Source organism: Bombus pascuorum, chromosome 17 (assembly GCF_905332965.1).
Source record: "Bombus pascuorum chromosome 17, iyBomPasc1.1, whole genome shotgun sequence".
Taxonomy (NCBI): domain Eukaryota; kingdom Metazoa; phylum Arthropoda; class Insecta; order Hymenoptera; family Apidae; genus Bombus; species Bombus pascuorum.
This window is the reverse complement of record NC_083504.1, coordinates 1,111,859-1,139,657: the sequence shown is the minus strand read 5'-3', so window position 1 is coordinate 1,139,657 and position 27,799 is coordinate 1,111,859. Positions and strand designations below refer to the sequence as shown.

The 27,799-nt window shown below is 36.3% G+C and overlaps 1 protein-coding gene and 2 long non-coding RNA genes across 12 annotated transcripts in view; 2 read left to right on the top strand and 1 right to left on the bottom strand.

Annotated features, from left to right (window-relative positions):
• Positions 1 to 27,799, bottom strand: part of LOC132915408 (tyrosine-protein kinase Btk) — a 358,897-nt gene that overhangs the window by 121,728 nt on the left and 209,370 nt on the right. The gene's annotated exons all lie outside the window — the stretch shown is intronic.
• Positions 4,438 to 27,799, top strand: part of LOC132915424 (uncharacterized) — a 98,019-nt gene continuing 74,657 nt past the window's right edge. The window contains exons 1-3 of one of the 5 annotated variants that reach the window (XR_009659856.1): positions 5,015 to 6,831; positions 6,894 to 7,404; positions 7,580 to 8,278. This is a non-coding gene — a long non-coding RNA (uncharacterized LOC132915424). Of the gene's footprint in view, positions 4,566 to 5,014; positions 6,832 to 6,893; positions 7,436 to 7,579; positions 8,279 to 27,799 lie in introns of those variants that run through there. The other 4 variants (XR_009659859.1, XR_009659858.1, XR_009659857.1 and 1 more) reach the window with 4 other exon arrangements.
• LOC132915426 (uncharacterized) overlaps positions 12,064 to 27,799 on the top strand; it is a 29,877-nt gene continuing 14,141 nt past the window's right edge. Inside the window, exon 1 of the long non-coding RNA XR_009659860.1 lies at positions 12,064 to 13,789. This is a non-coding gene — a long non-coding RNA (uncharacterized LOC132915426). The remainder of the gene's footprint in view (positions 13,790 to 27,799) is intronic.

The window sequence follows — 27,799 nt, the reverse complement described above, 5'->3', positions numbered from 1 at the left end:
AGTGGAGAAGACAGAGCAGCATTCCTATTGTATCAATTCTAATTACGTGAATTGATCATTCCTTGATAAGTTCGCACACAGTGAGAGCTAACGAGTGAGTATACACCTCACAAACATTTTTATAATACTTACATTTTTTACTGTTAATTTATGTTCCTATTTTATGATTTTGCAATTAATTTTTAATTTATCTAGCACATATATGCAGAGTAGAACCTCTATTATCCGAAAGTCCCACTATTCGGACACTTTTCACTTGTAAAAAACTGAATCCTCTGCAAGAATGTTTGTTAACAATTAACGAAGCTGCCAGCGAAAAGACGACACAGCTTCACGAATAATTAAAAGGATTAGCTGTTAAATGTGATACTAGAAAGATCGAGAACACCATATTTATTACATTACGACGGATTTAGAAGAAACTCTTTTTCCATACAATACAAAAATTCGATGATCATGATAACGTCGACACGATAGAACCAGTCGCGGGGACACGCGATCGCGTTGAGGCGCGTCAACGGGAGTCGTAAATTCCCGTTACGATTATACGAATCGACACCGCGAGCAGGGCGATCCTCTTATTTCTTTTGGGATAATAGGGGTGTTTGTTGTTGAATAACTGTAGTCTACAGTTATATAATATAGATATATTTACACCAAATTACAACACTTATAATATAGACAGAAAATGTTTTGACGTCGTCGGAAAGTACACTGATTGACCCGAGGGTTGGTAGCGTTAGCGCGTTGAATACCAAGAACGTGATTGAATAGTAGACTTGACTGCCCGGTGAGCGAAAGTAGAGTTGACTATCCGAGGTGTATAAGAGCAAAGTACTTGACTGTCCGAGGAGTGTAAGAGCAGTAACAGACCCATCTCGCACTATTTAGGAGGAAAGCTCGATGTGGGTGTACCCTTTTTGAACTAAGAACGCGGATTCGTTGTTCACGTTGAGGGTAACGATCCGCGATTACCCATTGGTTACAGCCAATGTTAATAAACAAAATACGAGGAGAAAGTCTCCTGCAGATGTGGCTCATGGGTGTCCTTGTTTCTGGGAAAAACCAGCTATTTTGCGGGGCACATCTGCTTTCTCCGTAATTAGTAAGAGCGTGCAACAAACCCAATGGCCGTTCAAAGGACCATCCATAAACCGAAAATACTTATGTGAATAGAAGTTAAGATAAAAAGATTCGGTTTATGGTGGTTCCTTGGGTTTATTGAGGGTCAGTGTAACGAAGGGTAGGCCTTGGCGGCCAGACCAAGATGGACGTCGCACGGACCATCTCGCGCAACGTAACAGAACGCTTTTAATGGTGTTAATGACGCGGAGAGACGTAGTCGCAAGGAAAACGCGTCAGTAAGAGGCGTAAATTCTCGCTACGATTCGTATAATCGACGCCGCGAATTAGTCGTTCTCCCGTTTCGGTTAAGATAACAGAGGTGGTTCAATGAATTTAACACTGTATTAACAGGTTAACATAGCTTGTATATTCAGCAATAAATTGTATAATGATAAAAGCGTCACAAATTATTTAGCGATGAATACAGTTAATGCGTTACAGAAATTCGACCCGACTTTACGATATCTCTCAATGAATTAGACTAAGCGACTTTATTTTCAACCGTCAGACCTCTCGATGTATGTCGTTTGAATTCTCAAATGAGACTGACTGCCCTTAGATCAATTCTTTGTCTTCTCGGGGAGACGACCCCCACTACTCTCGTCACGCCACCGTTCGCGCCTATGATCACGTATGCCACCTTCTTTGTGTGCATGAAATAACGGACCGAAATCGACGTTTCTGGAACTCGCTGCTTGGCGACAACTATGCGCTCGTCGATACATTGTATATTTTTTCGTCGAGCAGATAAGACGATCCGTCTGCGACGCTGTAGGACCGCGAGCGACGGTTAGAAATACGATCTATACTAAGCCTCGTGGTTTAACAAATGTGATGAATTTTTTTCAGTGGGCGTTTCCTTCAGATGACGTCAATGTTACGTATGCATCCAATAATGAATCGAAACGTGAATATAAATAATAGCAATGATGATATGCCTGAATATTTTAAAGTACTTCAGAACCTAAAAAAAAATAAAGATGGTAGGAGGCACAAAAGGAATGTAATTTTATGGGATTAAATCTACTAAAACGTGATTTAGTAGTTAAGAAAATTTAGAATCCATAACTCTTGTATCGATTCATATTTAATTTCATTATTTGTATTGCTATTATTAATATTTATGTTCCCTTTGGAGATACCTACAAGAAGATGAACACCAGGAAAATAACTGTTCCATTATCTGAAAATTTCCTTTAATTTCATTATTTGTATTGCCATTATTGTTTTTGTATGCATTTCATGCATTCAAGGTGTTGTGTATTCGGTTTTGACTCTCACTGTAAGTAGACTTCTATTGTACATATTTTTTCTTTAAAACAAGTGTTCACATTTCTATTGTTCTATTCCTAAACATTCTTCATTCGCTCGATAAAATTCCATTATTCTCATATTCCTTTGTTTTCTTCTCCTGTTTTGTATTTTTATAACATTGCTTGTGCGTTAACAGGTCGTTTGGAGGAGAAACGCGACGGAAGGGAATTGGCGTAGCTGCTGATCGCACAGTTTCTCGGTTACATTGGTGTAACCAGTTCTCCACGACTTCTCCTTGAGTGTCTTTGTGTCGTCGAGGAATCCGTGCTGTTCGAGCGATTTTTATTAAACGATGCTGCTCACAGAGTACATTGTTTGTCGCGAGCAACGCCACTTCATCGCCTCTTGTGGGAACAGCCAACCCCGAGCCGCCGTAGAATCTCGCAATTGCTGACTGGTGAGTTGCTTGCAAGACAAATTTCTCGAGTTTGCATGACACGTAATCGAAATGGGATGTTTAATCAAATGCACATTTTTTAGACAATTTAGAGCCCGACAGATTGAAAAATGGAAATTTATTTCTTAAAAACGAAGGTTTTTTCGTTTTTGTGTTTTAAAGAATGGCGTTTTCTTGGCAACTGTGTGATATAGAGGCATATTTCTCCACGGGTGGCTTATATATATATATGTTTTTTTTTTCTATTTTATTTTGGTTTTTACAATTTGTCCTGAAGGACATTTGGTAAAGTGTTATATCTCATTGGTAAATAAAAAAAATAAAAGAAAATAAATATAGCATGTGGGTGGCTACCCCCAGCGGGGTGCCAACTTCGTGTTTTCTAAGTTATATCTTTTATGGGCTTATATATTGGCTTCCTTTAATTTAGCATTTTCTAACGTATGATTTTCTGTTAGTTTTTAACAGAAAACAGTGTTTAATACATTGTTGACCGGTCACGAGTTATCTCGTGTTTTCATGGCCAAACGTTGCCGACCTTGCGCTATTGGAGATGATACAGTGCAATTGTTGGTCAGCATAGCTCAAGCTGTGTCTCTCGCTTATAAGACCCGTCAAGTTGCGTCCTTTGTTGTAAAAAAATGTCAACGATGACGAAACGTACCAATGAAGAATCTTTCAATGCATTATACGCGGATGTTTTATCTGATTGCCAAGTGATTGTGAATCAAATTGTGGTGACTTGGAAAATGATACTGTATCAGAAGATAGTGAATCTGATATTAGCCCACCAAAATATCATTAAACCTACGTGCATATTACAATACAATAAGCACACGAAATGGGTAGATCGTGCAGATCAGTATTTGGCAAATAGCAGTATTTTACAAAAACCTTACAGTGGTCCAGATAATTAGCATTTTTTCTGATAAACTGCACCTTGCTCGATGCATATAAAATGTATCTGCCAGAAAATAAAACAAGATACAACAATTTTCTGCTAGAAGTAGTTGGAGAATGGACAACTGTGGATTCCAAAGAATGCAGCATTGCACCTAACACCTCTCGAATTTCTAAAACAGCTCCTTATCATAATGATGCATCCTTCAGGCTTTCCGGATAACTAAGAGACCACATAAAAGATATAACTTAGAAAAAACGAAGCTGGCACCCCACTGGGGGTAGCCACCCACATGCTATATTTATTTTTATTTTATTTTTTTTTTTTTTTCTCTTCACCAATAAGATATAACACTTTACCAAATGTCCATAAGGACAAATTGTAAAATAACCAAAATAAAATAAAAAAAAAGAAAAACTAAGAGACCACGTGTTAGAAAAAATAGTCACTAGCAGAAAAACAAATCCGACTAGAGCGTGTAGAGTATGCTGTTCGAAAGGAAAATGCAGAAACTAGATATATTGCAAAAGCTGTTGTGTACCATCACATAGAAAAAAAAATATTAAAAATTGAATAATAGATAAAATTTATTAAACTTTATTTATATTGTTTTACTTGCACATCCAATTACAAAATAATAGCCGGTGACATGAGATAAATTCTCAGTAAAATTCCCAGTCAACAATGTGTTAACAGTGCTTTTTTAAAGTTTCTAACTCTGCAGGAATTTTGTATAGATTACACGCGTTTAATGATAATATTTAATGTTTCTAAATATTATTATAGCGTGGAAGTGGCGATGAAAAGAAATTGCTTGAGGCTGCACAGGTAAATTTTATCGACTGAAAACTAAAGTACCGTCTGATATTATTAATATTGACAATGTATTCATCGATATATAATATATATATAATATTAATTATATGCAATATCGATGGAATACTTGTGAAAGTTTATTTACGCTTTGTCATATTAAAAAGGAAATTTTCAAATGGAAGTTATTTCCATATCGTTTATGCTTTATAGAAATTATTATGAAAATTCTTTTTCATATTTCCTGCAACAAACATCGCAAGAAGACTAAAAAGGAAACACTCAATAGACCTCATAAAAGATATAACTTAGAAAAAAACGAAGCTGGCACCCCGCTGGGGGTAGCCACACAAATGCTATATTTATTTTCTTTTATTTTTTTTATTTACCAATGAGATATAACACCTTACCAAATGTCCTTCAGGACAAATTGTAAAAACCAAAATAAAATAAAAAAAAATATTTCCTGCCTTTTATTTCGCCTTCTATGTTCCATTTGATATCGCTTGGATATTGTAAAACATATGTACAAAATGTGCATAACTGAAGAACGAATTTTGTATTATGTTTGTCCGTGAACTCTCCCCACTCCTTTATATCATAAATTACATGTTATATGTTCTAATCATATGTTGTAGTTTGAACAATGCATATATGTTGAGTGTAATTATATCTATTGATCATGAATATGTTCATTCAAATATAAACGCACATACATCAGAATTTCATAGAAATTGTTGTGTAATTAGAGTAATATATGCATATTCGTGACAACATTTTGATAAAAGTATTGGGTTGGCAACTAAGTGATTGCGGATTTTGTCAATACCACCTAATGACAAAATCCATAATCATTTAGTTGCTCAATAATAATCCACATGAATGGAATGAATTCCATGGAATAAATTCCCTTTGAAAATTGCCTTTTTAATATGAAATAGCATAAATAAACTTTCACAAGTATTCCATCGATATTACATATAATTAATATTATACATATATATATTATATATCAATAAATACCCAATAGCACTCTAAAATACGTTCGGGACGTGAAGGATTAAATGAAGCTTACGCAGCTTGCAAATGACTTTAACAGAAATATCCAAAAGCTTCGCAACTTCCAAATCAAATACTTGGAAAAAACCTAACCTCATTTCATCCTCTTTTAAACGTCAAATTAAACCGAAAACAAGACGTTTTCCTTACCCTGCAATCTGTTTCTCACCATCAAACCTCATAGTTCCCCCTCAAACACATTTTAAAATCGCTCGTTCAGCACCCTTATCTTCCTTCCCAATCTCTTTCTCCTTTTATTCGTCTGCAGGAAGAAAGAGAGAGAGAGAGAACGAATCCCTAATTTTACCCAATTTTCTCCAATTTTTCCGAAGGTAACTCTGGAATCAGCCGAAGCAGAAAAGCGTGGCGCGCATCAACCCGAGCCAGCTTTTATATTTCCTCGACGTTAGATTGCGTTCCTCGACGTACGTATGTAGGTCGTCGCGTTTCTTCTTGGCGTTCCAGCTTCAGAAATTTTTATTTAAGTCCCGTGGAATCGAATTAAGATAGTCGCTCCCCGCCGTGACTCGTCGTTCATTTGTTTACATTTATTCATTCGTTTGTGTCTGGCAATGATGGAAGGTTTCGCGATATTTATTTTATTCATTGCAGATTGATTCAACTGGCTGAATCTTTCTTTTGTTTCCTTTCGATGGCTTAATCTCCCAAACATCACATGATTAGTATGGGCGATATTGTTTATCGACTGGACTTCTGTGTAACTTGATCATCTTGGCCACGCCTTTGTTATTCTACGAGTTTATCTTCCCATGTTGAACGATATCGAATAAGCGATGCTGGATTAAACGAAGCTTCTGTTTGGTTTCATTTGGTTTTTCCATTATTCTCGATTATTATTGCCGTTGATAATTTTCTCACTGGTTTCTTATTCCGTGGTTGTGTATACTTATAGATCTACAGTTTACGGTATTAAGAATTGAAAACACGCATTTAAGTTTGGTAGAATTTTCATATGTTTAATATAATTCCAATGCAATTTCGATATAGTAGGTGCATGATATTTATAGCAAAAATAAATCTCGTCATCCTGAATGGTTTTCTAGTCAGGTTCAATTGGACTATTGGGTTGGCAACTAAGTGTCACTTATCACGCAATCACTTATTTTAAGATCACCTAACCTCAACCTAATCTCAATACGTAGAAAGTAGCAGAAAAGAAGAAACTTGTATATGTTTAAAATATTTCAATTATATGATATTTGTCACACGACTAATTATGCCTTAAATACAGTCCAAAGTTGGTACTTTATCAACATCATTAAGCGAATGAAACTTCTAACCCTAACTCACTTCTAACCCTCATTACCACCTAATGACAAACTTCGCAATCACATAGTTACCAACCTAATACTTTTATGTACTTTTGCTTTTAGTAAACTAATATAAGAATAAAAAGATCCATGTACTCTTTTTCACTAAAAATACATCAATCATTCAATGTAATTGAACCTGCATATTAAATGAACCATTAATGAGAATCCGCAAAATTCTCAAGTAATTCTATAAATTTTGTCGATCTGATATCATCGTTAAAAGTAAACGATACGAAATTTCTGATTGCTGTCTGATGAAAGAAAGCCGTGCGCTTGAAGTCACTTCGATGTTAGGGAAATAGATGAAAAGAGGCGCGAACCGTAATATGGTGAAAGTTGGCATAACTGATGGAAGGAAGCAGACGAGAGCGGAAGTTAGTGGAAAAACCAATGAATGGAAGGATTTAATCGCGCGATCTAGTTTCGTAGGCGAAGTGAAGTTGTTCGTGTTTCGATGCCAGGTACAGCTGACGCTGACAATTTATCGAGCCCGTAAACTTTCCAGCTTCGTTCGCGCGAAATACGATGAAAAAGTTGATCCCTGTGAAGGAACCGCTCGGAACATCGCGATTTCAATAGCTTTCCTACAACTTTCCACGCAAATGTCCACTTCTCTCTACTTATTTCTTCTTGCAGGTAGCTCCGATTCGAATACGCTCTCGGGTTATTTCGTCTGCAAGTGTAATAAAAATGGAGGAAGAAGAAGGAAGTGAAAAGACGCGACAGAGACCTACCGATACCGATTCCTCTCCATTTAGTCTTATTTCTTCTCCATTTTCAACTCGGTGCTCACTTTAACGCGCTGTCTCCGCGCGCCAATTGCCAACACCTTTCTGCAGACTGCGCTCCGGGTTCTTTCGTTTGCAAGTCTAATAAAAACCGAGAAAGAAGAAGAAGAAGGAGGAGGAGAAGGAGAAAAGATAGGGAGAGAAAGAAAGGACGACAAGGGGAGACTTACGGTCCTCGTGGAACACAGAGGAAACGCGGCGCGTAAATAGAGCGAATAAAAGAGGTCGAGTTGAAATGGGGCTGAAAATTTGTAAAGATGAGGAAAGGGTTTTTTTTCCAGTTAATGAAGGTAAGCTTGGGCAAAGAGCTTGAAAGTTAATTAAGAAAAGCCCGGAAGAAGCGATTTTTTTCTCTCTTTTTCTTTTTTTTTTTCAACGTGAGCTTCACGATCGTGCTTCGCTTTATGCACCAAAGTTTCTTACGTTTTGCTACACCTTTTTTTGCTACTTGTTCCTCTTTTCTACTCTGGACAGAACATATGTACGCCATTGAAACGTAAGGATGTTTCTGTCTCCCTGTTTATTATAGAAACATTTATTCTCCTCAGTTGAATTTGTTTTTTAACAAATACGTTTTTTTGCTACTTGTTTCACTTTTCTACTATGGACAGAGCATATGTACGTCATTGAAACGTAAGGATGTTCCTGTCTCGCTGTTTATTCTATTAGGTTGGCAATAAGTGATGGCGGACTTTGTCACTACAACCTAACGTCAAATTGCCAACCCAACAATTAACATGGCGGACGTGTATACTCGGACAAATGAATAGAAAATAAGTGATTAAGAAAAACAGAGAAAGACGATTAAGAGAAGAGCAAAACAAGAAAACGAGGGAAATACGGCAAGTAGCGGCTATTGTTGAACACCATTGTTAATATTACTGTTGCCTTTTGTTGAAAAATTTCTATTTTATCGGCGCAGTGGAGTAGCAAGCAGCTGGCTGGTGAAAATGAGCACAATGTATAGTTTAATGGCTAATGAAGAAATAATCGAATCCTCTTGAAATTGGTCGTTCGTTAAAACGAAATGAATTCCACTGTAGAATTCCCATACAGTTGTATTTAAAACGTGTTTGTATATAAAAAACGAATTCAGACGAATTCAACTGAGAAGAATAAATATTTGGCAATTAAGTGATTACGGATTTTGACATTAGGTTGTAATGACCAGTCTTGTTAAAAAGATAACAAAAGAAACTGCAATCGTAACGACCACCGCACTCATCCCTACATTACCATCACCCCCACCTCCTCAAACTATCATATTTCTGATCACCTTCGTCAAAGCCCCAATGATTCATCATCCCGCCATCAAAACACCAAGATCATCGAACACCCATTTCCAACAAGCCACTATCTGCTTCTTCAAAGCGAAGAAAAAGAACAAAGAAGAGGAAAAAAACTGCTATAAGACGTTGCCAAAGGAGAGCGAATTATAGACACGAACCTATAGACGACTAGAGGAGAAACAATGGAAGCAAAGGAAGATTAAGTCTATTAGGTTGGCAACTTCAGGATTTTGTCATTTGGTAGTACTGACAAAATCTGCAATCACTTAGTTGGCAACCCGATATTTACAGCGAAAATTTCACGTTTCGTAAACACACGCCAATTTCACTAGCGATTCTCTTGCGAATATTTCTGTTTATTCGTATATGAAAAATATGTCCACTAACACATAAATACGTATATATGTAGTATCTTTCCTCGCGTATAAATTATTTCGCTGTTTAAGGCGCTGCTAAATATACACTGTAAACGAATAGTTGCTGCTACAGTTCACTGGAACGTGAAATATTCGCAGTAAAAATTGTGGCACAGTTTGTCTGCAACATATTGGGTTGGTAACTAAGTGATTGCTTACTTAGTATGCACTTAGTTGCCAACCTAATACATGAGCACTGTAACTTGTCACTCGATGAGTTTAGGTTATTGGTAATCGTCTGGTGAATAAAAAATCGTTGATTCACATCGTCTCGTCATAAAATCCCTTGGCTTTTGGAGGATATCACGTGAGAGGACGATTTTGCAATCGCAGGAATATTATTTGGCGAGCCCGTGCTATCATTAGCGAGCAATTCATCGTGTCGTGACGGGAAAATTGACCGTCCAAACACGGAGAATCGATATTCCATTACGGAGGATTGGTGGTTGGCCAGAGAGAGGCTGCGATAAGAGTTCAACTATGGCGAGCGGGCAACGCTTTGAAGATAGAAGATGATAAAGACGTCTGGAAAATGTATCTATCTTGATATTCTCTGGGCTAATTCTTTTCTTTCTGTTTTTAGTATATCTGCTTGCAGTTACATTTGAACTTTTTGTAATACACTGGTCCATGAAAATAGGCGAACATGCTCTCTGGGGCAGTTAGACGTATAGTGGAATTGTTAGTTGAATAGCTAACAGTTAGAGAGTCGAATAGTAGCATGAGCCAGTCACGATTACGACATGCTCTATCTCTGTACTTGTACTTAATCTAACTCTGCCTGTAATCGACGAGGAAAGCGGACTTTCTGGCCGCATGATGTACTTATTTCTCGTATTTTCGTTAACTTTTTCTACGCTCATGTGCCGTCACAAATTTATCCAAATTTCGATATTATTTTAGTTTTCAAAAGTAAATGTATCTCCTGATGGTATGGTTAAATTTTCTAAAAATAAAATAAATCGGTGAGCGTAATTGATACCATTTCGATATTTTCATTTATTTTTATTTAATTCCACGAAATTAATCGCATCGTTTAACATATAAAAATTAAATTGTTAAATTATTTGATTAACTTATTAAAATATACGCAGCCGATATAGCTCTGAGCTCGCTTATATCTTCACTCGATTCTCAGACTCATTTACATTTGATCTTCCAAACTGAATAACATCATTTGACATACACAACATATCTTGATAAATTGTTAACTTAGTAAATATATACGTAGAAGACCTCACGTATACTTTTACTTTATTCTTAGATCTATTCACTTGTTAGTTCACTTTTCAAAATCAGTTATACTTCTTCGTAAGCTTATTAACTGTTTAAAATACAGAAACTAAGTAACATATATGTAGCATCGTGGGCAAATGGCCTAAGAAATATCTCGCGAATCATAAACAATATTGCGGGAAGGCCTAAGTGCCATTAGGCCAAAAAGGGCTTGGCAGTTTTACCGGAGAGTCGAGTGGGGAGGAGTCGAGTAGAAGAGTCGTGAGTTGCGAGTTGACAGTCGAGTGGGGGGGAGTTGAGTTGTGAGCAGTTGCCGAATTGTTATGAGTTGTAAACTATTACAATAGTTGTGAGTTATGAATTAACTATTTAGTTGTCTTAGTTATAGCACATTACTGTATTTAGTTCACGTTAAGTAACCATCGTTTCTTGTCTAATCCATTGTAAATGGATCTATCGATCAATAAACTTATTATATAGGATAAATAAAAAATTCCTATATGTACCTTGTATTTAGTCTTTACTTCCATTGTTGCATTTATTTTAATATATTTTTCCTCGAACAAAGTTCTGCTTTATTATTAGATTTCTTTTTCCTAGCTTTACGTATCTAGAAAGGAATTTTTTAAATTATCATAGCATGTTCTGCCGGTAAGAGAGAGCGTTCGAGATCGCATTACTATGGTTTGATGACCGTTGGGTATCGGTTTTCTGAACATACATAGAGTTGCAGCACAAAGGGAATGTTACTGGCGATACCAGAGGAATAATAAACGGGATACGATTTAGCGATAACGTTGCCTAGCACCAAAGCTGCTCGCCTTTAAACATTTTTGAAACATTAGACGTTTTAATTTCTCTTTCCTTCTGTTTTTTCACCTCTTTTCGATGCCATGTTAATAAGTACACATATGAATAATAAAAAGAAAACTACCATACCATCTCTTAAATATAAAGCAAAAGTAAATAGAGAATTCAGTATCTATTACACTATAGTATCCCAGAATTCGTAGTAATGATTTACAATATTTCAAACAATTTCCACCATTATTTAATAATTGTTTACACGCAAACGTGCAGTTAATTACTTGTATCTTAATTATATTACTTATAACCGTATTAAAATGTTCATTGAATTTTTCAAATTTCTATTACTAAAATATCACAACAGACAGAAAGAAAATACACCTGTGAATTATCAACAGTGTGCAATCTAGTGATCCAATTACAAATTTCAAGCGATTACTTATCAATTATCGATTGTTCATAAAAAGGCTAATTTCCAGAAAGCTGATTCCATCATTCCCCGGACAGCTTTTTTAACTTCGTTTTCGAGTCAGCTTTTATCGCGTTTCGACGAGAAACAACGCTACAATTAGCAGTCGCTAATTACCAACCGATTAATGACAATACGAGCACATATACAAGCGAATATTCGTGTTCACCAATCGATTCACGGATTTATCTAACAGAGATCTCGATATCCAGAAATTTCGTTCTCACGTTCTTTTTCCTTTTCTGCTTGTCCCTTGCACCTGGCTTCATCGCCAACGAAAAACAACCGCGGAGTAATTAATCGTTAACGAGCGATAATTAATGACAATAGGAAGTATCGGTTCACAAGTGTCGTCCTCGAATAACGAACGATTGCTAATTAATGTTCAGCGTCGAGGAGAATTGCCATCAAGTTTCAAGAAGGCCTGTTAGTCTCGCGTGGCATTTTCGCGATAAGAGGGTAATACTGGCGAACAATTGTTGGAATTTAGACGATGAAACAAACGATGATTATAAACGAAGCAAGTTTCTTCGTATAAATGGATGTGTTGTAGGCTGTTTTATGTTTGTAGTTTAACACTTTACCGACCGATAGCCAATTAACCGTTTTTTTGTCGCTGACAATCTTTCTTATTATTTGAGCAGTACTTTGCTATTTAGTACTAAGGTACCTTGCTCAGCTGCGTTGCTTTGTAAGCTCCCACAGTTTTATACCAATTTGAAAAACGTACCGTTCGCAATGAGCAAAAAGAATGGTATTGGAGAGTTTAAACCGAAACAGAGCCAGCGCCAGGGAGAATCTGCGCCTGAGATGCCGGTCGGACGTACATATGCTGTTGAATCGCCAGAGGTCGGTAAAGTGTTAAGACTAACTTCGGTTTAAGATAATTGATTGTATCTAAAAGACACAATTTATGGATGAAAAAATGTATATACAAATAATGTCACATGGACGTGGTAAAGTAGCTTCTTTAAGTCGTATGTTAAAAATATTATAATACCGACTTCTAGGGAGAACAATTTTCTGAATACATAGAATGTAATTTGTTAGATTTCTGAGGCAAACATAATTCTGTGAATTAACAGGCTTAGAATTAATCCCGCGGGATTGAAGAAATGAAGGGTAATGAACCCGAAGTGAACTTGAACCTTATAACATGTTTCTACTTTTCTAACGAAATTCTACTTGATGAAGAATCTCAAGGAAATTAGTAACGACGATTCTAAGAAACAAACTAAAAATTGTAATCAAAGGTCTTTTAAACAAAGATTGCTAGATGTAAACAAATATTATCAAATAGTATCAAAATAGTATTAAAAAGTATAAACAATTTATCAAATTATATAATCTATAATCAGTGATGAAATGCTATTCTAAAGCAAGGGGTTAAAAATGATTATGGATTCTCTGATTATTATTGAGCTGATATATTAAAAGCAATAGAACTCGCTTGGTATGTAAAATCTACCTGCGACAACCTTTGTAAAACAAATAAAACAGAAAAAGACGTTATCATTGTTAAGGGAGTGATGTAGTTGCACATGAGAGTAGAAAAGTCAACGAAAAATTGGAATCTGGGAGAGACCCATATTATTGTGTCTTTGAATATGTTGAAATTGACAGATAGAGCAACGAGTGGATAAATTTGTAATAGAAAAATATATATAGAAATATAAGTATAAGTACAAGTATAGTATATGAGGTCAAAATCAAATAAATTGTTACCATTATTTATTAATTGAATATATGATATTGTTGAGGTTAAGTGATAGAGGAACGAGTGGATGAATTTGTAATGGAAAAATATATTGAAATAAGTATAGGCACAAATGTAAGTACAGGTATAGTGTATGCTGATGCAGATCCTCACTCTTACAATGTTACAATAGAATAAAAAGAAGGATAGGGAGCACGTTCATATCAAATGACATTACCAAAAAGTTAACCTTGTAGTTGTAGCTGATGACTACAAGAAACATACATAGAAATATATTTATAGCTCCTTTGTTTCTAGACCTTGTAATCCAAAACAACATTTATATTCAAAGGCACAATAATATGCACCTCTCCTTATTTCGAATTTTTTCACTAAATTCTATTCTCTTCATAACAATGGTCTCCAGGTCACGGATATACAAAAGCAAAGATGTAGAGTTTTTCTTGAAGTAATTACTTCGACAGAATACTAACGATTGTTTTGGTTTACGAAGTCTAGGGGCAAACGAACTCCGCAAAGATTGTTATTGTCGTTTCTTGTAATCTTCAGCCGGAGTTACATAAGAATATTAACTTTTTGTGCTACCATCTGTCGATATAAATGGATGAACGTACCCCCTCGGAGATTATTGTTATCCTTTCTTCGATCGGTATAGTAGCATTGAGCGATCGACGATTATAACTAGCGTACACTATCTCTCATATTTATACTTATTTTAATACAACTGACTATTGCGAATTCGTCCACTCGTTACGTTATTAATTAAATACACCTACACGTTTAATCCACCTCAAACGAATTGCAGCACAAATACATACTTTTTTATATAGAGCTAAGCTGAGTAGTTTTAAAACATAGATAAGCAAATAGAAAGTAAGGAAAAAGACAAGGTAAAGCGTTCAACTGTGCAGCATACGTAAAACTGGCAAATTGTAATATGTGAGTTATCGTAAATTATGAAGATGAATGATGAAGAGTACATTTACACGTATTTCGTATTGAAATTTCAAAAATTTCAAAATGGAGAACATCGCAGAGTACAAACATCTTTCTAAACAATTTGAGTTAAATGTTGATTTATTCTACGACCGTGGAAAGTCTATTTCGCATTTCCAACGAGCATCGTGTCTCAGTAGCTCTATTTCTCATTGTTCTCTTCTGTGACCCGCCTTCTAAATACTCGTTCGGAGAGAAGGTAAATTCATTGTGACCACTGACTTGAAAATCCACGCATTCTCCGCTTTAAATCTCACGGGAGGATACGGTAGAACCTAGGTCAGGGTCTCGGTTTACATAACGCAGGTAATGCGCTACCATTTCGTTAAATAATTTCTTTTCTCAGCGAATAGATCTCGGTAGAAATACAAGTTGTTGAATTACGAGTCTTTTCAAAAATATACACCAACATGCGTTCATTGTCGTAAGGTAATGTTTATAATTATGTTAAAAGCTGTAAGATATATTTATCTTCAAATGTTTCTGGATTATTTTAAGATTAAAATAATTAAATAAATATTTAAAATTTATTAATTAAATAGATTAAATACAACAATTAATTTAATTAATTTAATTAATTTAATAGAAAATAATTAAATAGAACAGACTAAAATAAATATTTCCAGATAGTATCTTAAAAAGACAACGAGAAAAATTATAATCTTAACAACTACTTGTTATCAAATATAATTTTAGACAAACATTGATATACAGAAATGTGAATTAATAATTATCGTTGTTAACTTTTTGCACTGCTATGTCGAGTGTGACACGACATCAGTTTTTATCTCAAAAGCTCCTTTGTCGAGTCTCATCTTTCTTTGTGAAACGTGAGAAAGAAAAGCAGGAGTGCATCCTGGAAATTGTTTCAAGATATATCATACATTTACAAATTACAAAATACAACAATAGTATAAATAAAATTGATATTTAAGTGAATTAGTTTCTTCATTTTATTTATTTAAATTGTCTTATTTTTTAGTTAAAGTAAATTTCAAATAAAGCACTTAAAAGCGTTGGGAGCTACTGCTTGTGAAAATCTTGTAAAGATCGATAGGTAATATTTTAGTATCAGAATTACACAACGACCTATGGCAATGCGATACAATAAAACTACATAGGCAATCAAAACAGCGTAGTGAGAATAAACGTTATTTTATTAGGAATAAAAGTTACCATTAATTCTATCAACGAGACCCAAACAATTCTTAACAATTGTTACCAGTCTCTTGTTAAAAAGATAACAAAAGAAACTGCAATCGTAACGACCATCGCACTCATCCCTACATTACCATCACCCCAACCTAACCCCTAACTATCATATTTCTGATCACCTTCGTCAAAGCCCCAATGATTCATCGTCCCGCTATCAAAACACCAAGATCATCGAACACCCATTTCCAACAAGCCACTATCTGCTTCATCAAAGCGAAGAAAAAGAACAAAGAAGAGGAAAAAAACTGCTATAAGACGTTGCTAAAGGAGAGCGAATTATAGACACGAACCTATAGACGACTAGAGAAGCAATGGAAGCAAAGGAAGATTAAGTCTATTAGGTTGGCAACTTTAGGATTTTGTCATTTGGTAGTATTGACAAAATCTGCAATCACTTAGTTGGCAACTCGATATTTACAGCGAAAATTTCACGATTCGTGAACACACGCCAATTTCACTAGCGATTCTCTTGCGAATATTTCTGTTTATTCGTATATGAAAAATATGTCCACTAACACATAAATACGTATATATGTAGTAGCTTTCCTCGCGTATAAATTATTTCGCTGTTTAAGGCGCTGCTAAATATACACTGTAAACGAATAGTTGCTGCTACAGTTCACTGGAACGTGAAATATTCGCAGTAAAAATTGTGGTACAGTTCGCCTGCAACATATTGGGTTGGCAACTAAGTGATTGCGGATTTTGTCATTAGGTGGTATTGACAAATCCGCAGTCACTTAGTTGCCACTACGAGATAGTTGCAAAGAAACGTGGTGCTGCCACGACCGGCATTACACTTGCTAATGGCCAGAGAGTGGAATGCCTGGTCCGGGCCAAGTTGTCGAGTGCTGCTTCGCGTACAAGTACGAGAGCACGAGCGTACACACGATCATTAACCCGAATTACGTTGTGCGCACGACGGGTGCAAGTGCAGGCTGCAGTCATAATGAGCTATTTGTGTATTCGTGCAGAGGTGCGTCGATGACGCCGTGACACGCGTGCGCCGCCAACTTTTCATCCTTCCACTTAGCGTGATAATGATACGCTTGGCTTCTGTGTTTTGCTGGTGCACAGACGATAATTTCGGTTCTCAAGGCAAACGAATGGGCTTCTGGGCTTCTTCGTAGAAGCTGGTAACAAGATTAATAGTGGGGCGGCACAGGGGCAAGGGAAAAGAAGGTAGTTCTCGCTTTACGAATTTGTATCTTTCTGCAATGGAAATTTTTACTTTGAATTGTTTTTTTTTTTTTTGTTATGATGGTTTCCATGGGAGGTTTCTAGAGCCTCGTCGGTCATAACCTTCATATTCGTCATTGATCCGTTCCTGAGGAACGTACGAACATCGAATTGGACGGATACAGAATCAACTTTTTCTATGAGGATCAACCGCAGAGGAAATAATTGGTTCTGAGCCTCGAATCGGCTCGATAAATGAATTTAATCGTTACGGTGATCGTTGTACGTGTTCGTATGCTGCCCTCTGCATTTAATAGAAGCTTAACCCCTTTTGTTACTTCAGTTATTTTAATGTAATTGCATTTTGTGACAATAAACTCGACTGTTTTCTTTGTTTCCTGTCTACTTTCCTTTCATTCTTATTATGGGTTTATTATTGAATTAAATACATTCCGAACACCCTTTCTCCTTACGAATATTGCAACTTGAGAAGATTCTGGCAACAGCCGAATGAGAAACAAGTGACTATTTGAACAACATACACATTTATAAATGAAATAGATTTAAGAATTATCAGCTGAAGAGATATGCACGCACGAGGCCAAACAATATAGAAAACAGAATATTTTGGGTTGATAACTAAGTGATTGCAGATTTTGTCATTACCATCTAATGACAAAATCCGCAATCACTTAGTTGCGAACTGTATTTTTTATTCTTCTTATTCTTACGAATATTTTGCATCGGAATATTTGCTTTAAATTGTTAAAAACGCGATTGGCAGCGTTTATTTGTTTTAGAAATATAAAGATGCACGGAAGATTCCTAACGCGGATATCTTCTACGAGAGATGGTGGTAGTAAGGAGAACTGGAACGTTAAGCGAGGATGCAATGGAAAATTGATATGTAGGAATTTTTATTGGAATATCTTTGGAGAGATTGGAATTGTGCATCGATGAAAATATGAGTAAATATATAGACATTTTTCTTTTCCTTGTTTATCATACGAAGATAACAAATCCGTAATAAAAATAATATGCATATTATAACAATTTAATTGCTGCCTAAAATTACTATGATCTCGTTTCTTTAAAATTGTTCACTCACGTGGAAGATTATACAACTCGAAAATGCAAAAAATTATGAAGCTTTGCACACAAGTACGTCATCCGTACAATACAACTTTATTTTTCTTTGGTGCCATAATTCGTTTTAAGGAGTGGAATTATTTCTTTCGGGAAAAATTTAGAAATTTCCTATTCGTAAAATATCTCAAGAACCATGAAAGATATCTAAAAAGAGGTTCCAAACTTGTATTGTTCTATTGTGTTTACTAAACAAAATGTGTAAATAAAATTTTGGAAAAACCAGTTTTTACGTCTGTAAGTGACTTTTTTTGCTAGAACTGCCGATAAGATACTTTACTTTACTCACACGCAAAGTTTTATCATTCTTTGAATTTGCCTTATCGGTAAAGTGGAATAACATTGCCTCTCAGTCGGAAACTTTTCGGCAACTTAAATACAAGCGATAATTCGTCTAATAGCAGATGATTAGCATTTGACAAAGCGAATCATGAAAGCCTCTTACAAACAATCAAAAAACACTTCCCGGAACAAATCCACCACTTGCTCAAATCATACCTAAGCAATAGAACTTTTATAGTAAAAATAAATGATGTATATTCTGAAGTAAAAGACATCAAGGCAGGGCTACCGCAAGGAGGCGTCGTAGGGCCAATATTACACACGCTATACATAGCCAACATACCAACGACTACCTACAGCAAAATACTGACATTCGTGGACGATACGGCTGTACTAGTCAGACACACTAATGCAGAAACAGCAGTCACATTACCACAAGAGCTCACCAGAAAAATAGAAAAATGGCTACGAGATAAACAAATAAAAGCAAACCCCAATAAATGCAACCATATTACATTTACACTAAGAAAAGGGGAACCACCAAATATCCAATTGAATGGCACGCACATAACACAAACAAGGCAAGTTAAATACCTAGCACTCCACTTAGACACACAACTTACATGGAAGCAACATACTAAATCAATTATAGACAAAATATGGATAAAAAGAAGACAGATGTACTGGCCAACGAGTCGAAATTCTAAACTCAGCATAGAAAATAAATTAAAAATATACAAAACGACAATAAAACCAATTTAGACGTGCGGAATACCACTATGGGGGACAGCAGCAATGAGCCACATAAATAAACTAGAGTCGCTACAATCGAAGATACTGAGAACAATAGCGAACGCCCTCTGGTAGGTCAGAAACGAGGATATACGCAAAGACTTAAAAATACCAACGGTGAAAGAAGAAATCGGCAGGTACGCAGAAAAATACAAGGAAAGAACGGCAACACACCCAAACCAGCTGGCTGCTGAGGCGGACAAAACTCTCATAGAAAGAAGACTAAAAAGGAAACACCTCACTGAAGAAATAAAATAGTCAAACTGGAAAATGGTATCCCGCTGGGGGTAGCCATCCACCTTTTATTATTTAGCAATGAAGCTAGAAAAATTTACCAAATGTCCAGCTGGACAAATTGCAAAGTACAAATTAAATAATACAAAAAAAAAAAAAAAACACGGATCTCTATATTCTGGATTCTTTGATCAACCCTCGACATCTGTAGATTTAAGAAGATAAGATTTAAGTCTAAAGAATAAAAATAAGCAAGTACGCAGAAAGTAGAAAATCTCATTGTATATTTAAGAATATTGTAACAGACTTTAGACGAAATCTCAATTGCTACATTCTAACGAAACATCTTGCAGTTTACTTTAAAAAAAAAAAAACGAAAACCTTTACTCTACTCCCACATCTCGTACGTCGTGTCGTGATTTAGCGTCCTTCCATTCTCCCACACGACAAATCCTTCGCTTATCTTTCTCGTTTTTCCACTTTCGCGGCTTTCTGGATCAGAACCTTAGCCACGATCCTTCTACCTTCGCGAATAAACAATTTAATACGCTTTATCGCGTTAATAAACGTCGAGTAAATCGCCATAAGCCTATCAAGGACAAGCGCACATTTTACTGATCCGCTTTGACAAATTGAAGAAAGAAAACACACGCTCAAATATTATGTACGTTGTAAAATATGTTTGCCATTGAAACCAGGTTTGAAAAATTATTATATAGGGTGTCTTGTAACCAATTGGGCGCGACCAAAAAGAAAGTTATTCTACGTGGAAAAATAAAGAATCAGAAAAATAAAAAATGTAGAATAAAATTGTCTCGTTTTTGGGAAAATTTACTTTAAACAATTGTCTGCTTTCCCTCTGCTTTCCCAAGTTAGAAAATCAAACGTTTGTTCCGACCGCTTGAGAGCTTCCAGTCTCCTTGCAATACGGAACACCTTGTACAGAAGCAATAGGATGTTGTTGATCCTCGAGCGTCTTAAGCCTTGGACACGAAACGATCCTCAAGTTCAATACATCGTGTGGCGAATGGACGTGTTTCTCGGAGCTTAACAAGAACGCACGAGCGAGGACAACCGATCGAGGCAATGTCTTTATCGATAATGTCTTGATCGAGGCGGAGCGAGGGACATTCGCGCGAGAGACCGGTTTCTTTGCCAAGGTTCCAGTCAGTCTTCGAGATTATCGGTTAACTGTACTTGTCCCGTTAGCCGTGATAACGGAAGATTGCAAAAGTGCTCGACTTTAGTAACACGAGGATAGAACTTACTTAAACCTAAATGGATCGACGCTGCCTTGACGAGCAATGGATTCACTCACCTGAAACAAGAAACAGATATTATATGTAAGATGGATGGTTTGAAGGTTCTAATGGATACAAATAAATATGTGGAGAGATACAGTGAATAGAATTAAAATATATTAGCATATAGTAACAATATATTAATATTAATGTAGGACACACATCGATTTGGCAGTTATTAATTTTCTCTTTTCGCTAAAAAGTGGAATTTTCAGGATACGAAATGTCATTTCATTCGCAGAGACTTGAAATTCTAATGTTCGTCATAGACTTTTAGGACTACGTGAGATAAGAGTTGCTCGCTCATACAATTACTTTGTTACAGCTATAAACGAAATGTATTAAATTTGAATTATTCAAGAGATATACAATGGCTGACGAAAGTATTCGACGCTTACATATGCAAACTTGAATGGCCGAAATAATGTACATTAAAGTAATTTGCTTAGACAAGCAGATGTCAGTAGGAAGATGGAAGTTTTGAGGTTATGTCAGTAAAATTTGAAAAGGATTCAACAACGTAGGTAGGAATTGATATATTTATTGGAAACACGCATTGTAAGTGACTGACAGAAGTATTTAAACGCTACATATATTATTAAATTATTTAATATTAATATTTTGTTGGACCACTTTTAGCAGCGATAGCGTGTCTCAATCGGCGTTCCATACTGTAAACCAATGATTTTGTAAAACTACTCTCAACGGAATTCCATATTTCTATAATTTTATCTTTCAATACTTGCTTTGTGGTTATCTGGAATTTATTTAATCTTTTTCCGATTTCAGTCCATAAATTTTCAATCGGATTTACGTCTGGACTTTGCGGTGGAGTAATTAACATGTGTAATGTGTTATATACGATTCATTTTTTCACAATTCTAGCAGTATGCTTAGGATCATTATCTTGGTGGAAGTGGAAATCTTCCAATAATCCTAATTTACGGGCACTTTCTTTAAGGTTATTTTTTAAAATATTGGAATACTTACATTTATCAAGTATTCCAACAATAAATATCAAATTTCCGGTACCACTGTCAGCCATGCATCCCCACACCATGATCGCTTCACCTCCGTGTTTCACTGTTTCATGTAAATGTCGAATTTCCAATTCCGTATTTGGTTTTCTCCGCATATAATTTTACCCATCCGAGCCAAAAATGTTAAACTTTGACTCGTCCGAAAAGATGACTTTGTCCCAAAAAGAATTATATTTATTAATACAGGTTTTGCAAAAGTCAATCTTTTTTTATGATTTACAGCATTAATATATGGCTTGTTTCGCGGTAATCTCCCTTGGTACTACAGTATCGCAGACAGATCGTCTTACATGACCGGCGAGATATACACAATGTAACGATAAGCGCATAGTTGTCATCAAGCAGCGAGTTCTAAAAAACATCGATTCGCCTTCGGTCCGTTATTTTACCTACACAAAAAAAGGGGCATACGTGCTCATAGGCGCGAACGTTTGCGAGATTCAAGCATGGTGGGGGTCGTCTCCAAGAGGAGACAAAGGAAAAATTCGAAGGGCAATCAGTATCATACGAGAATTCAAACCGAACGCATCGAGAGGTTCAGATAAAGAAAATCAAAGTCGTTTAGTCAAACGAATATAACGAGAAATATTATAAAGTCGAGTCGAATTATAATAATAAACTAGTTGTATCATCGTTAAATCATTTGTAACGTGTTAATTATAATTTTAAATATTGTTAAACATGGAAGCTTATATTAACCCTGTTAATTCTGTGTTACAATCATTTGAACTACCTCTGTTATCCTAATCGAAACAGGGGAACGACTGGTTCGCGGCGTTTACTATTAAAATCGTAGGGAGAATTTACACCTCTCGCTGACATGTTTCCTCGCGATCGCGTCTCTCCGCGAACGGTCGTAACACTGTTACTGAAACGATATCCTAACCTCAAGTGAACGTATCAAAATTTTCATGTTTACATTCGATGCAAAGGAAGATGAAAAACTATCAACAGTGTTCTAGCGTTCGAATAATTTTGTGTGATGGTAGTACACCTCACTTTATTAATTGAAATTTGTTAGTGTAAGCGTTCGAATACTTTCGTCAGCCACCGTGTATATCGATCGAATAATCACAAGTGCTATTAACATTACAAAATACAGAAAAGTAACGAGTTTTAAGCGGCATAGAAAAGTAAGAAAATTACGAAGAAACTTCTCCAGCCTCGTATAATGATCACATCTGATATACTTTGTCTGAATACATGCTACGTGCTCACATATGAGACTCGAGATTTAAAGAACTTTAAAGAGCATACAGCGAGAAATTGAAAAAGCATCCGCGATGCATGCAGATAGACGAGACGACAGTTGTCAACGTTTTACGCGATCAAAAGGGAAAGTTGAATGGGTGGATGGGCAAAGGGAAAAGTCGACGGTTGGCGCACAGAAGACGCGGCGAGTCTACGAATCGAAATTGAAACCGTTGTGTTGGAGACCGTAAACTGGGAATAGCTGTCTGCGGCATGTCGTGAAATCTTATCGGGAACAACGCTTTGCATTTGCAAAGTGATAAATCGTGAGTTGTAACCGGAATTATTGAAATGTAGGATTATACACGCTGCACTTTCAAATTCGTAAAATCTCGTTGAATAACAGTTCGTAACGTAATATGTTATTTAAAATATGTGATAAACAACCAAGCAAATACTTTTGCATAACTCCAAACGAAGATTAGGTTATGTTAGTTTTCCATAGAACGATCACAAATCATCATCGACATATTTCCATGTTCCTGTTAGAACGTGCGTTAAAAGCCAGTACACCAATTTCTACTGTGTGGCGAATTACAAGCAGCAGGCGTGGTAATACGTGATTAATGTACGCGTTAAACGCGAGTCAGATTTTCCAATATCGACAGAAGAGGCGATATTTTGCAAAATCTCCAGTCCCAACAAAATCATTTTCCACAAAGTGCGGTTACGATGTCTGCACACAAATATCGGACTACGCAAAAGCAACGTGTAACAAAGCAGAGTATAGATTTCGACAAAAATATTTGATAAAAAGATATAGTACAATATAACGTATCTGGCAGCCATTTTTCTATTTCTCTGATGTGCTCTTGTGGTAATGTGACTGCTGTTTCTGCATTAGTGTGTCTGACTAGTACAGGCGTGTCGTCTGGGAATGTCAGTATTTTGCTGTTGGTAGTTGTGTCGGTATGTTGGCTGTATATAGCGTGTATAATATTGGCTCTAAGACGCTTCCTTGTGGTAGCCCTGCCTTGATGTTTTTTACTTCAGAGTATACATCCTTTATTTTTACTACAAAGATTCTGTTGCTTAGGTATGATTTGAGTAAGTGGTGGATTTGTTCTGGGAAGTGTTTTTGATTGTTCGTAAGAGGCTTTCATAGTTCAGCGTGCAATAAATTAATACAGTGCACTTTGTAATCAACTGTTTGGTTTGCAACTGTCTTGCTGCGTCAACCGGCTGACAAACCGCGAGTTTTTGCACGCGTACGTTCGCAGTATTTTACACACAGGCGAAAAATGCGGTAGCGATAGTTTATTTATAAATGGTGGCGATGAATTTCGTTTTCCGATATAGCAATTTTTCTGTGGTTGGACAGTGAGTATAAAAATGGCGAAGTAAATCTATTCGGAAACTTACTGTTGCCAAGTGAAATTCTATAATTTTTCCTTATCGTCGTTTAAACGTAAATGTTGACGATGTTACGCAAAACCTATAATTTTCAAAGCAACTGCAATTATTTGTAATTGCACTATGAAAGTTTGTTAAATCTCGCCGTTTATGGGAAATTCAAAAGCGCAAACGTGCACAGGTCGCATGTAATGAATTCACGCAGGAATGTGTGAAATATTCCAAGTATGGTGCTCGTGATAATATTTAACGCGTGAAACAAATCTCTGCCTCGTTTGCATTTTTAATTGTCCTCGGCAAAATATTTTTTCTTTGCATAAACATCCACGGTCTATCCATAATATCCTACGACAATGAAACATCTGAAAATGAACGTAGAAATAAATAAACTTTTATAGTAACAGCAGTTTATTGAAAATCATTGGAACATCTTCATCTCAAGGACTATCGACATAACCATTTTTAAGCAAAAAGCAAATGTTGCAGAGGGTCTATTTACAATGGAGCACGTGCTACTTGCTGACTGACCCGTGTCGCCCAATTAAGCGGTAAACGAATGATAAAAGGCTTATCTAGGATTATGAATTAAATCAGATTAACCTCCGCCTCCGCGGAGGGCATTGCGATCAATCCGCAGTTAGATCAAATCAGCTAGATATTCATTACCGGCGCGGCGTGGCACGGCGTGGCACGGCGTGGTGCGACCCATCGTCAGGAAAGGACTGAGACAAATCGAGCAAAAACGGGTGGAAGGGAAAAAGCCGGTTCGTTTCAGTAGCTTTAAGCAGTAGCTTTAAGAAGTTCGAAGAGCGGAGAGTCTAGTCAGATAAAAATATATCCGGATTCCGGCGATATTAAAATTATTTCTGTCCTCAAAGTGTAGTCTTTCGCAGCTCCTGGCAAGTGAGGCACATTGATCTGCTTTCTTTTTTACACCGTTTTTGCTACAGAATTGATAGACTAACTTTCGTGGAGACTTTTGTGACTCGTTTAAAAGAATTTTTTGATGGATTGACGTATTGGTTGAAAATTTCGAATAGCTTCTCGATTATGGTTATATTGAATTTTGTTATTATTTAAGTTTGTTATTAATTTGAAATTAAATTGCAGATAAAGAAAGTGTAGGATATCTGGAATAGGGAAATATGCAAAAGCTACTATCGTTGTCTAATTTTTGACATTGCCAATGATAATAGTGTAGCATCGTGAACAAATGGTCCAAGAAATATCGGGTGTACCATAAACAATATTGCGAGAAGGCCTAAGTACCAAAAAGGCTTGGCAGTTTTTACCGGGTGGTCGTCACCTCAAGAGTCGAGTGCGGGAGTGGTGAGTTGAGAGTCGAGTTGAGTAGTCGTGAGTTGAGAGTCGAGTTGAGTAGTCGTGAGTTGAGAATCGAGTTGAGTAGTCGTGAGTTGAGAGTCGAGTTGAGTAGTCGTGAGTTTAGAGTCGAGTTGAGTAGTCGTGAGTTGAGAATCGAGTTGTGTAGTCGTGAGTTGAGAGTCGAGTTGAGTAGTCGTGAGTTGAGAGTCGAGTTGAGTAGTCGTGAGTTGAGAGTCAAGTTGAGTAGTCGTGAGTTGAGAGTCAAGTTGAGATAATCGTGAGTGGAGAATCGAGTTGTGAGGAGTGAAGTTGTGAGTTGAGAGTCGAGTGGTGAGGAGTTGAGTTGAATAGTTGTGAATTGACAGTCGAGTGGTGAGGAGTCGAGTTGAATAGTTGTGAGTTGACAGTCGAGTGGTGAGGAGGAGTTATGAGAGTCGCGAGTGGAGAGTAGAGTGGAGTAGTCGTGAGTGGAGAGTCGAGTGAAGTAGTCGTGAGTTAAGAGTCGATTTATGAGTTGACAGTCGAGTGGTGAGGAGTCGAGTTGAATAGTTGTGAGTTGACAGTCGAGTAATGAGGAGGAGTTGTGAGAGTTGCGAGTGAAGAGTCGAGTGGAGTAGTCGTGAGTTAAGAGTCGAGCGGGGTAGTCGTGAGTTAAGAGTTGAGTTGTGAGTTGACAGTCGAGTGACGAGGAGTCGAGTTATGAGGAGTGGTGAGTTGAGTTGCCGAGTTGTTATGAGTTGTAAATCGTTACAGTAGTTGTGAGTTGTCAATTAACTATTTAGTTGTCCTAGTTATATCACATTACTGTATTTAGTCCACGTTAAATAACCATCCTTTCCTGTTTAATCTATTGTAAACAGATTTATCGATCAATAAACGTATCATATAGGATAGAAATCATTGGAAACCCTAATTTTTAATATTTCTAAATAAATAAAAAATTCTATACTATGTATACGTGTCTACACATACTCGGTTGAAACATCGGTAAAACAAACCAACGATAAGCCACAAAATATTATCTCTTTTTTATTGAAACTTTTATAAAACCGAAATACCTACAAAGTAGAAAAGTTGCATTTAACGTTGCTACATTCTCTAGGTCTATGATCAAAGAGTTTCTATAATTTAAAAAAATATTAGATAGATAATTGTTTTATATATCCGCCAAATATTATAGAAACCATTTTGAATATTCTGAATATTTTGATATATTTTTTCATAGTATGTGCGTCTTGCTTAATGTTGAACTTTCGAAATTTTGTGAAATTTGTGAATTCTCTTGAAAAATTTGCAACGATTTTGTAGCACGACGAACGTTACTCTAAAGTAAAACACGCTAAAACTCGACAGTCAATATTCTTCAAGCGTGTCTCAGATTCTCCCACCGTGAAGAAATTTCTTCGCTGTTTGTACTTTTTACGCGTGTACGCTAACAAACAACTCGGAAATGAACAGAATTGCAACTTCACATTGTAATGTATACGACAAGTTGGACAATTACCAACATTACGTAATTTGCATTACTTTTATTCAAAAGCAGTCAAGTCTGAATTTTTTTTAAGAGATTCTTTTAGCCCGTTTACATGACAGGTTAGTTTTTCAACAACCGTGTGAAAACGCTTTTTCCGTAATTAATCAAAAAATCATTTTTCCAACAGCTTACTATTGGCTTGGCAATTAGGTTTGTTTTTTTTATTTTATTTTGGTTTTTTACAATTTGTCCTTATATATCTTATTGGTGAAAGAAAAAAAAGAAAAAATAAAATAAAAATAAATATAGCATGTGGGTGGCTACCCCCAGCGGGGTGCCAGCTTCGTTTTTTCTAAGTTATATCTTTTATAAGGTCTATTGGGTGTTTCCTTTTTAGTCTTCTTGCGATGTTTGTTGTGTTGCACGTTTCAGCAGCCAGCTGGTTCGGGTGTGTTCTATTCTTACTCTGTATCTTGTTGCGAAGGCAACTAGGTGACTGCGGATTTTGTCATTAGGTGATATTGATAACATTACCCAATATTACACGT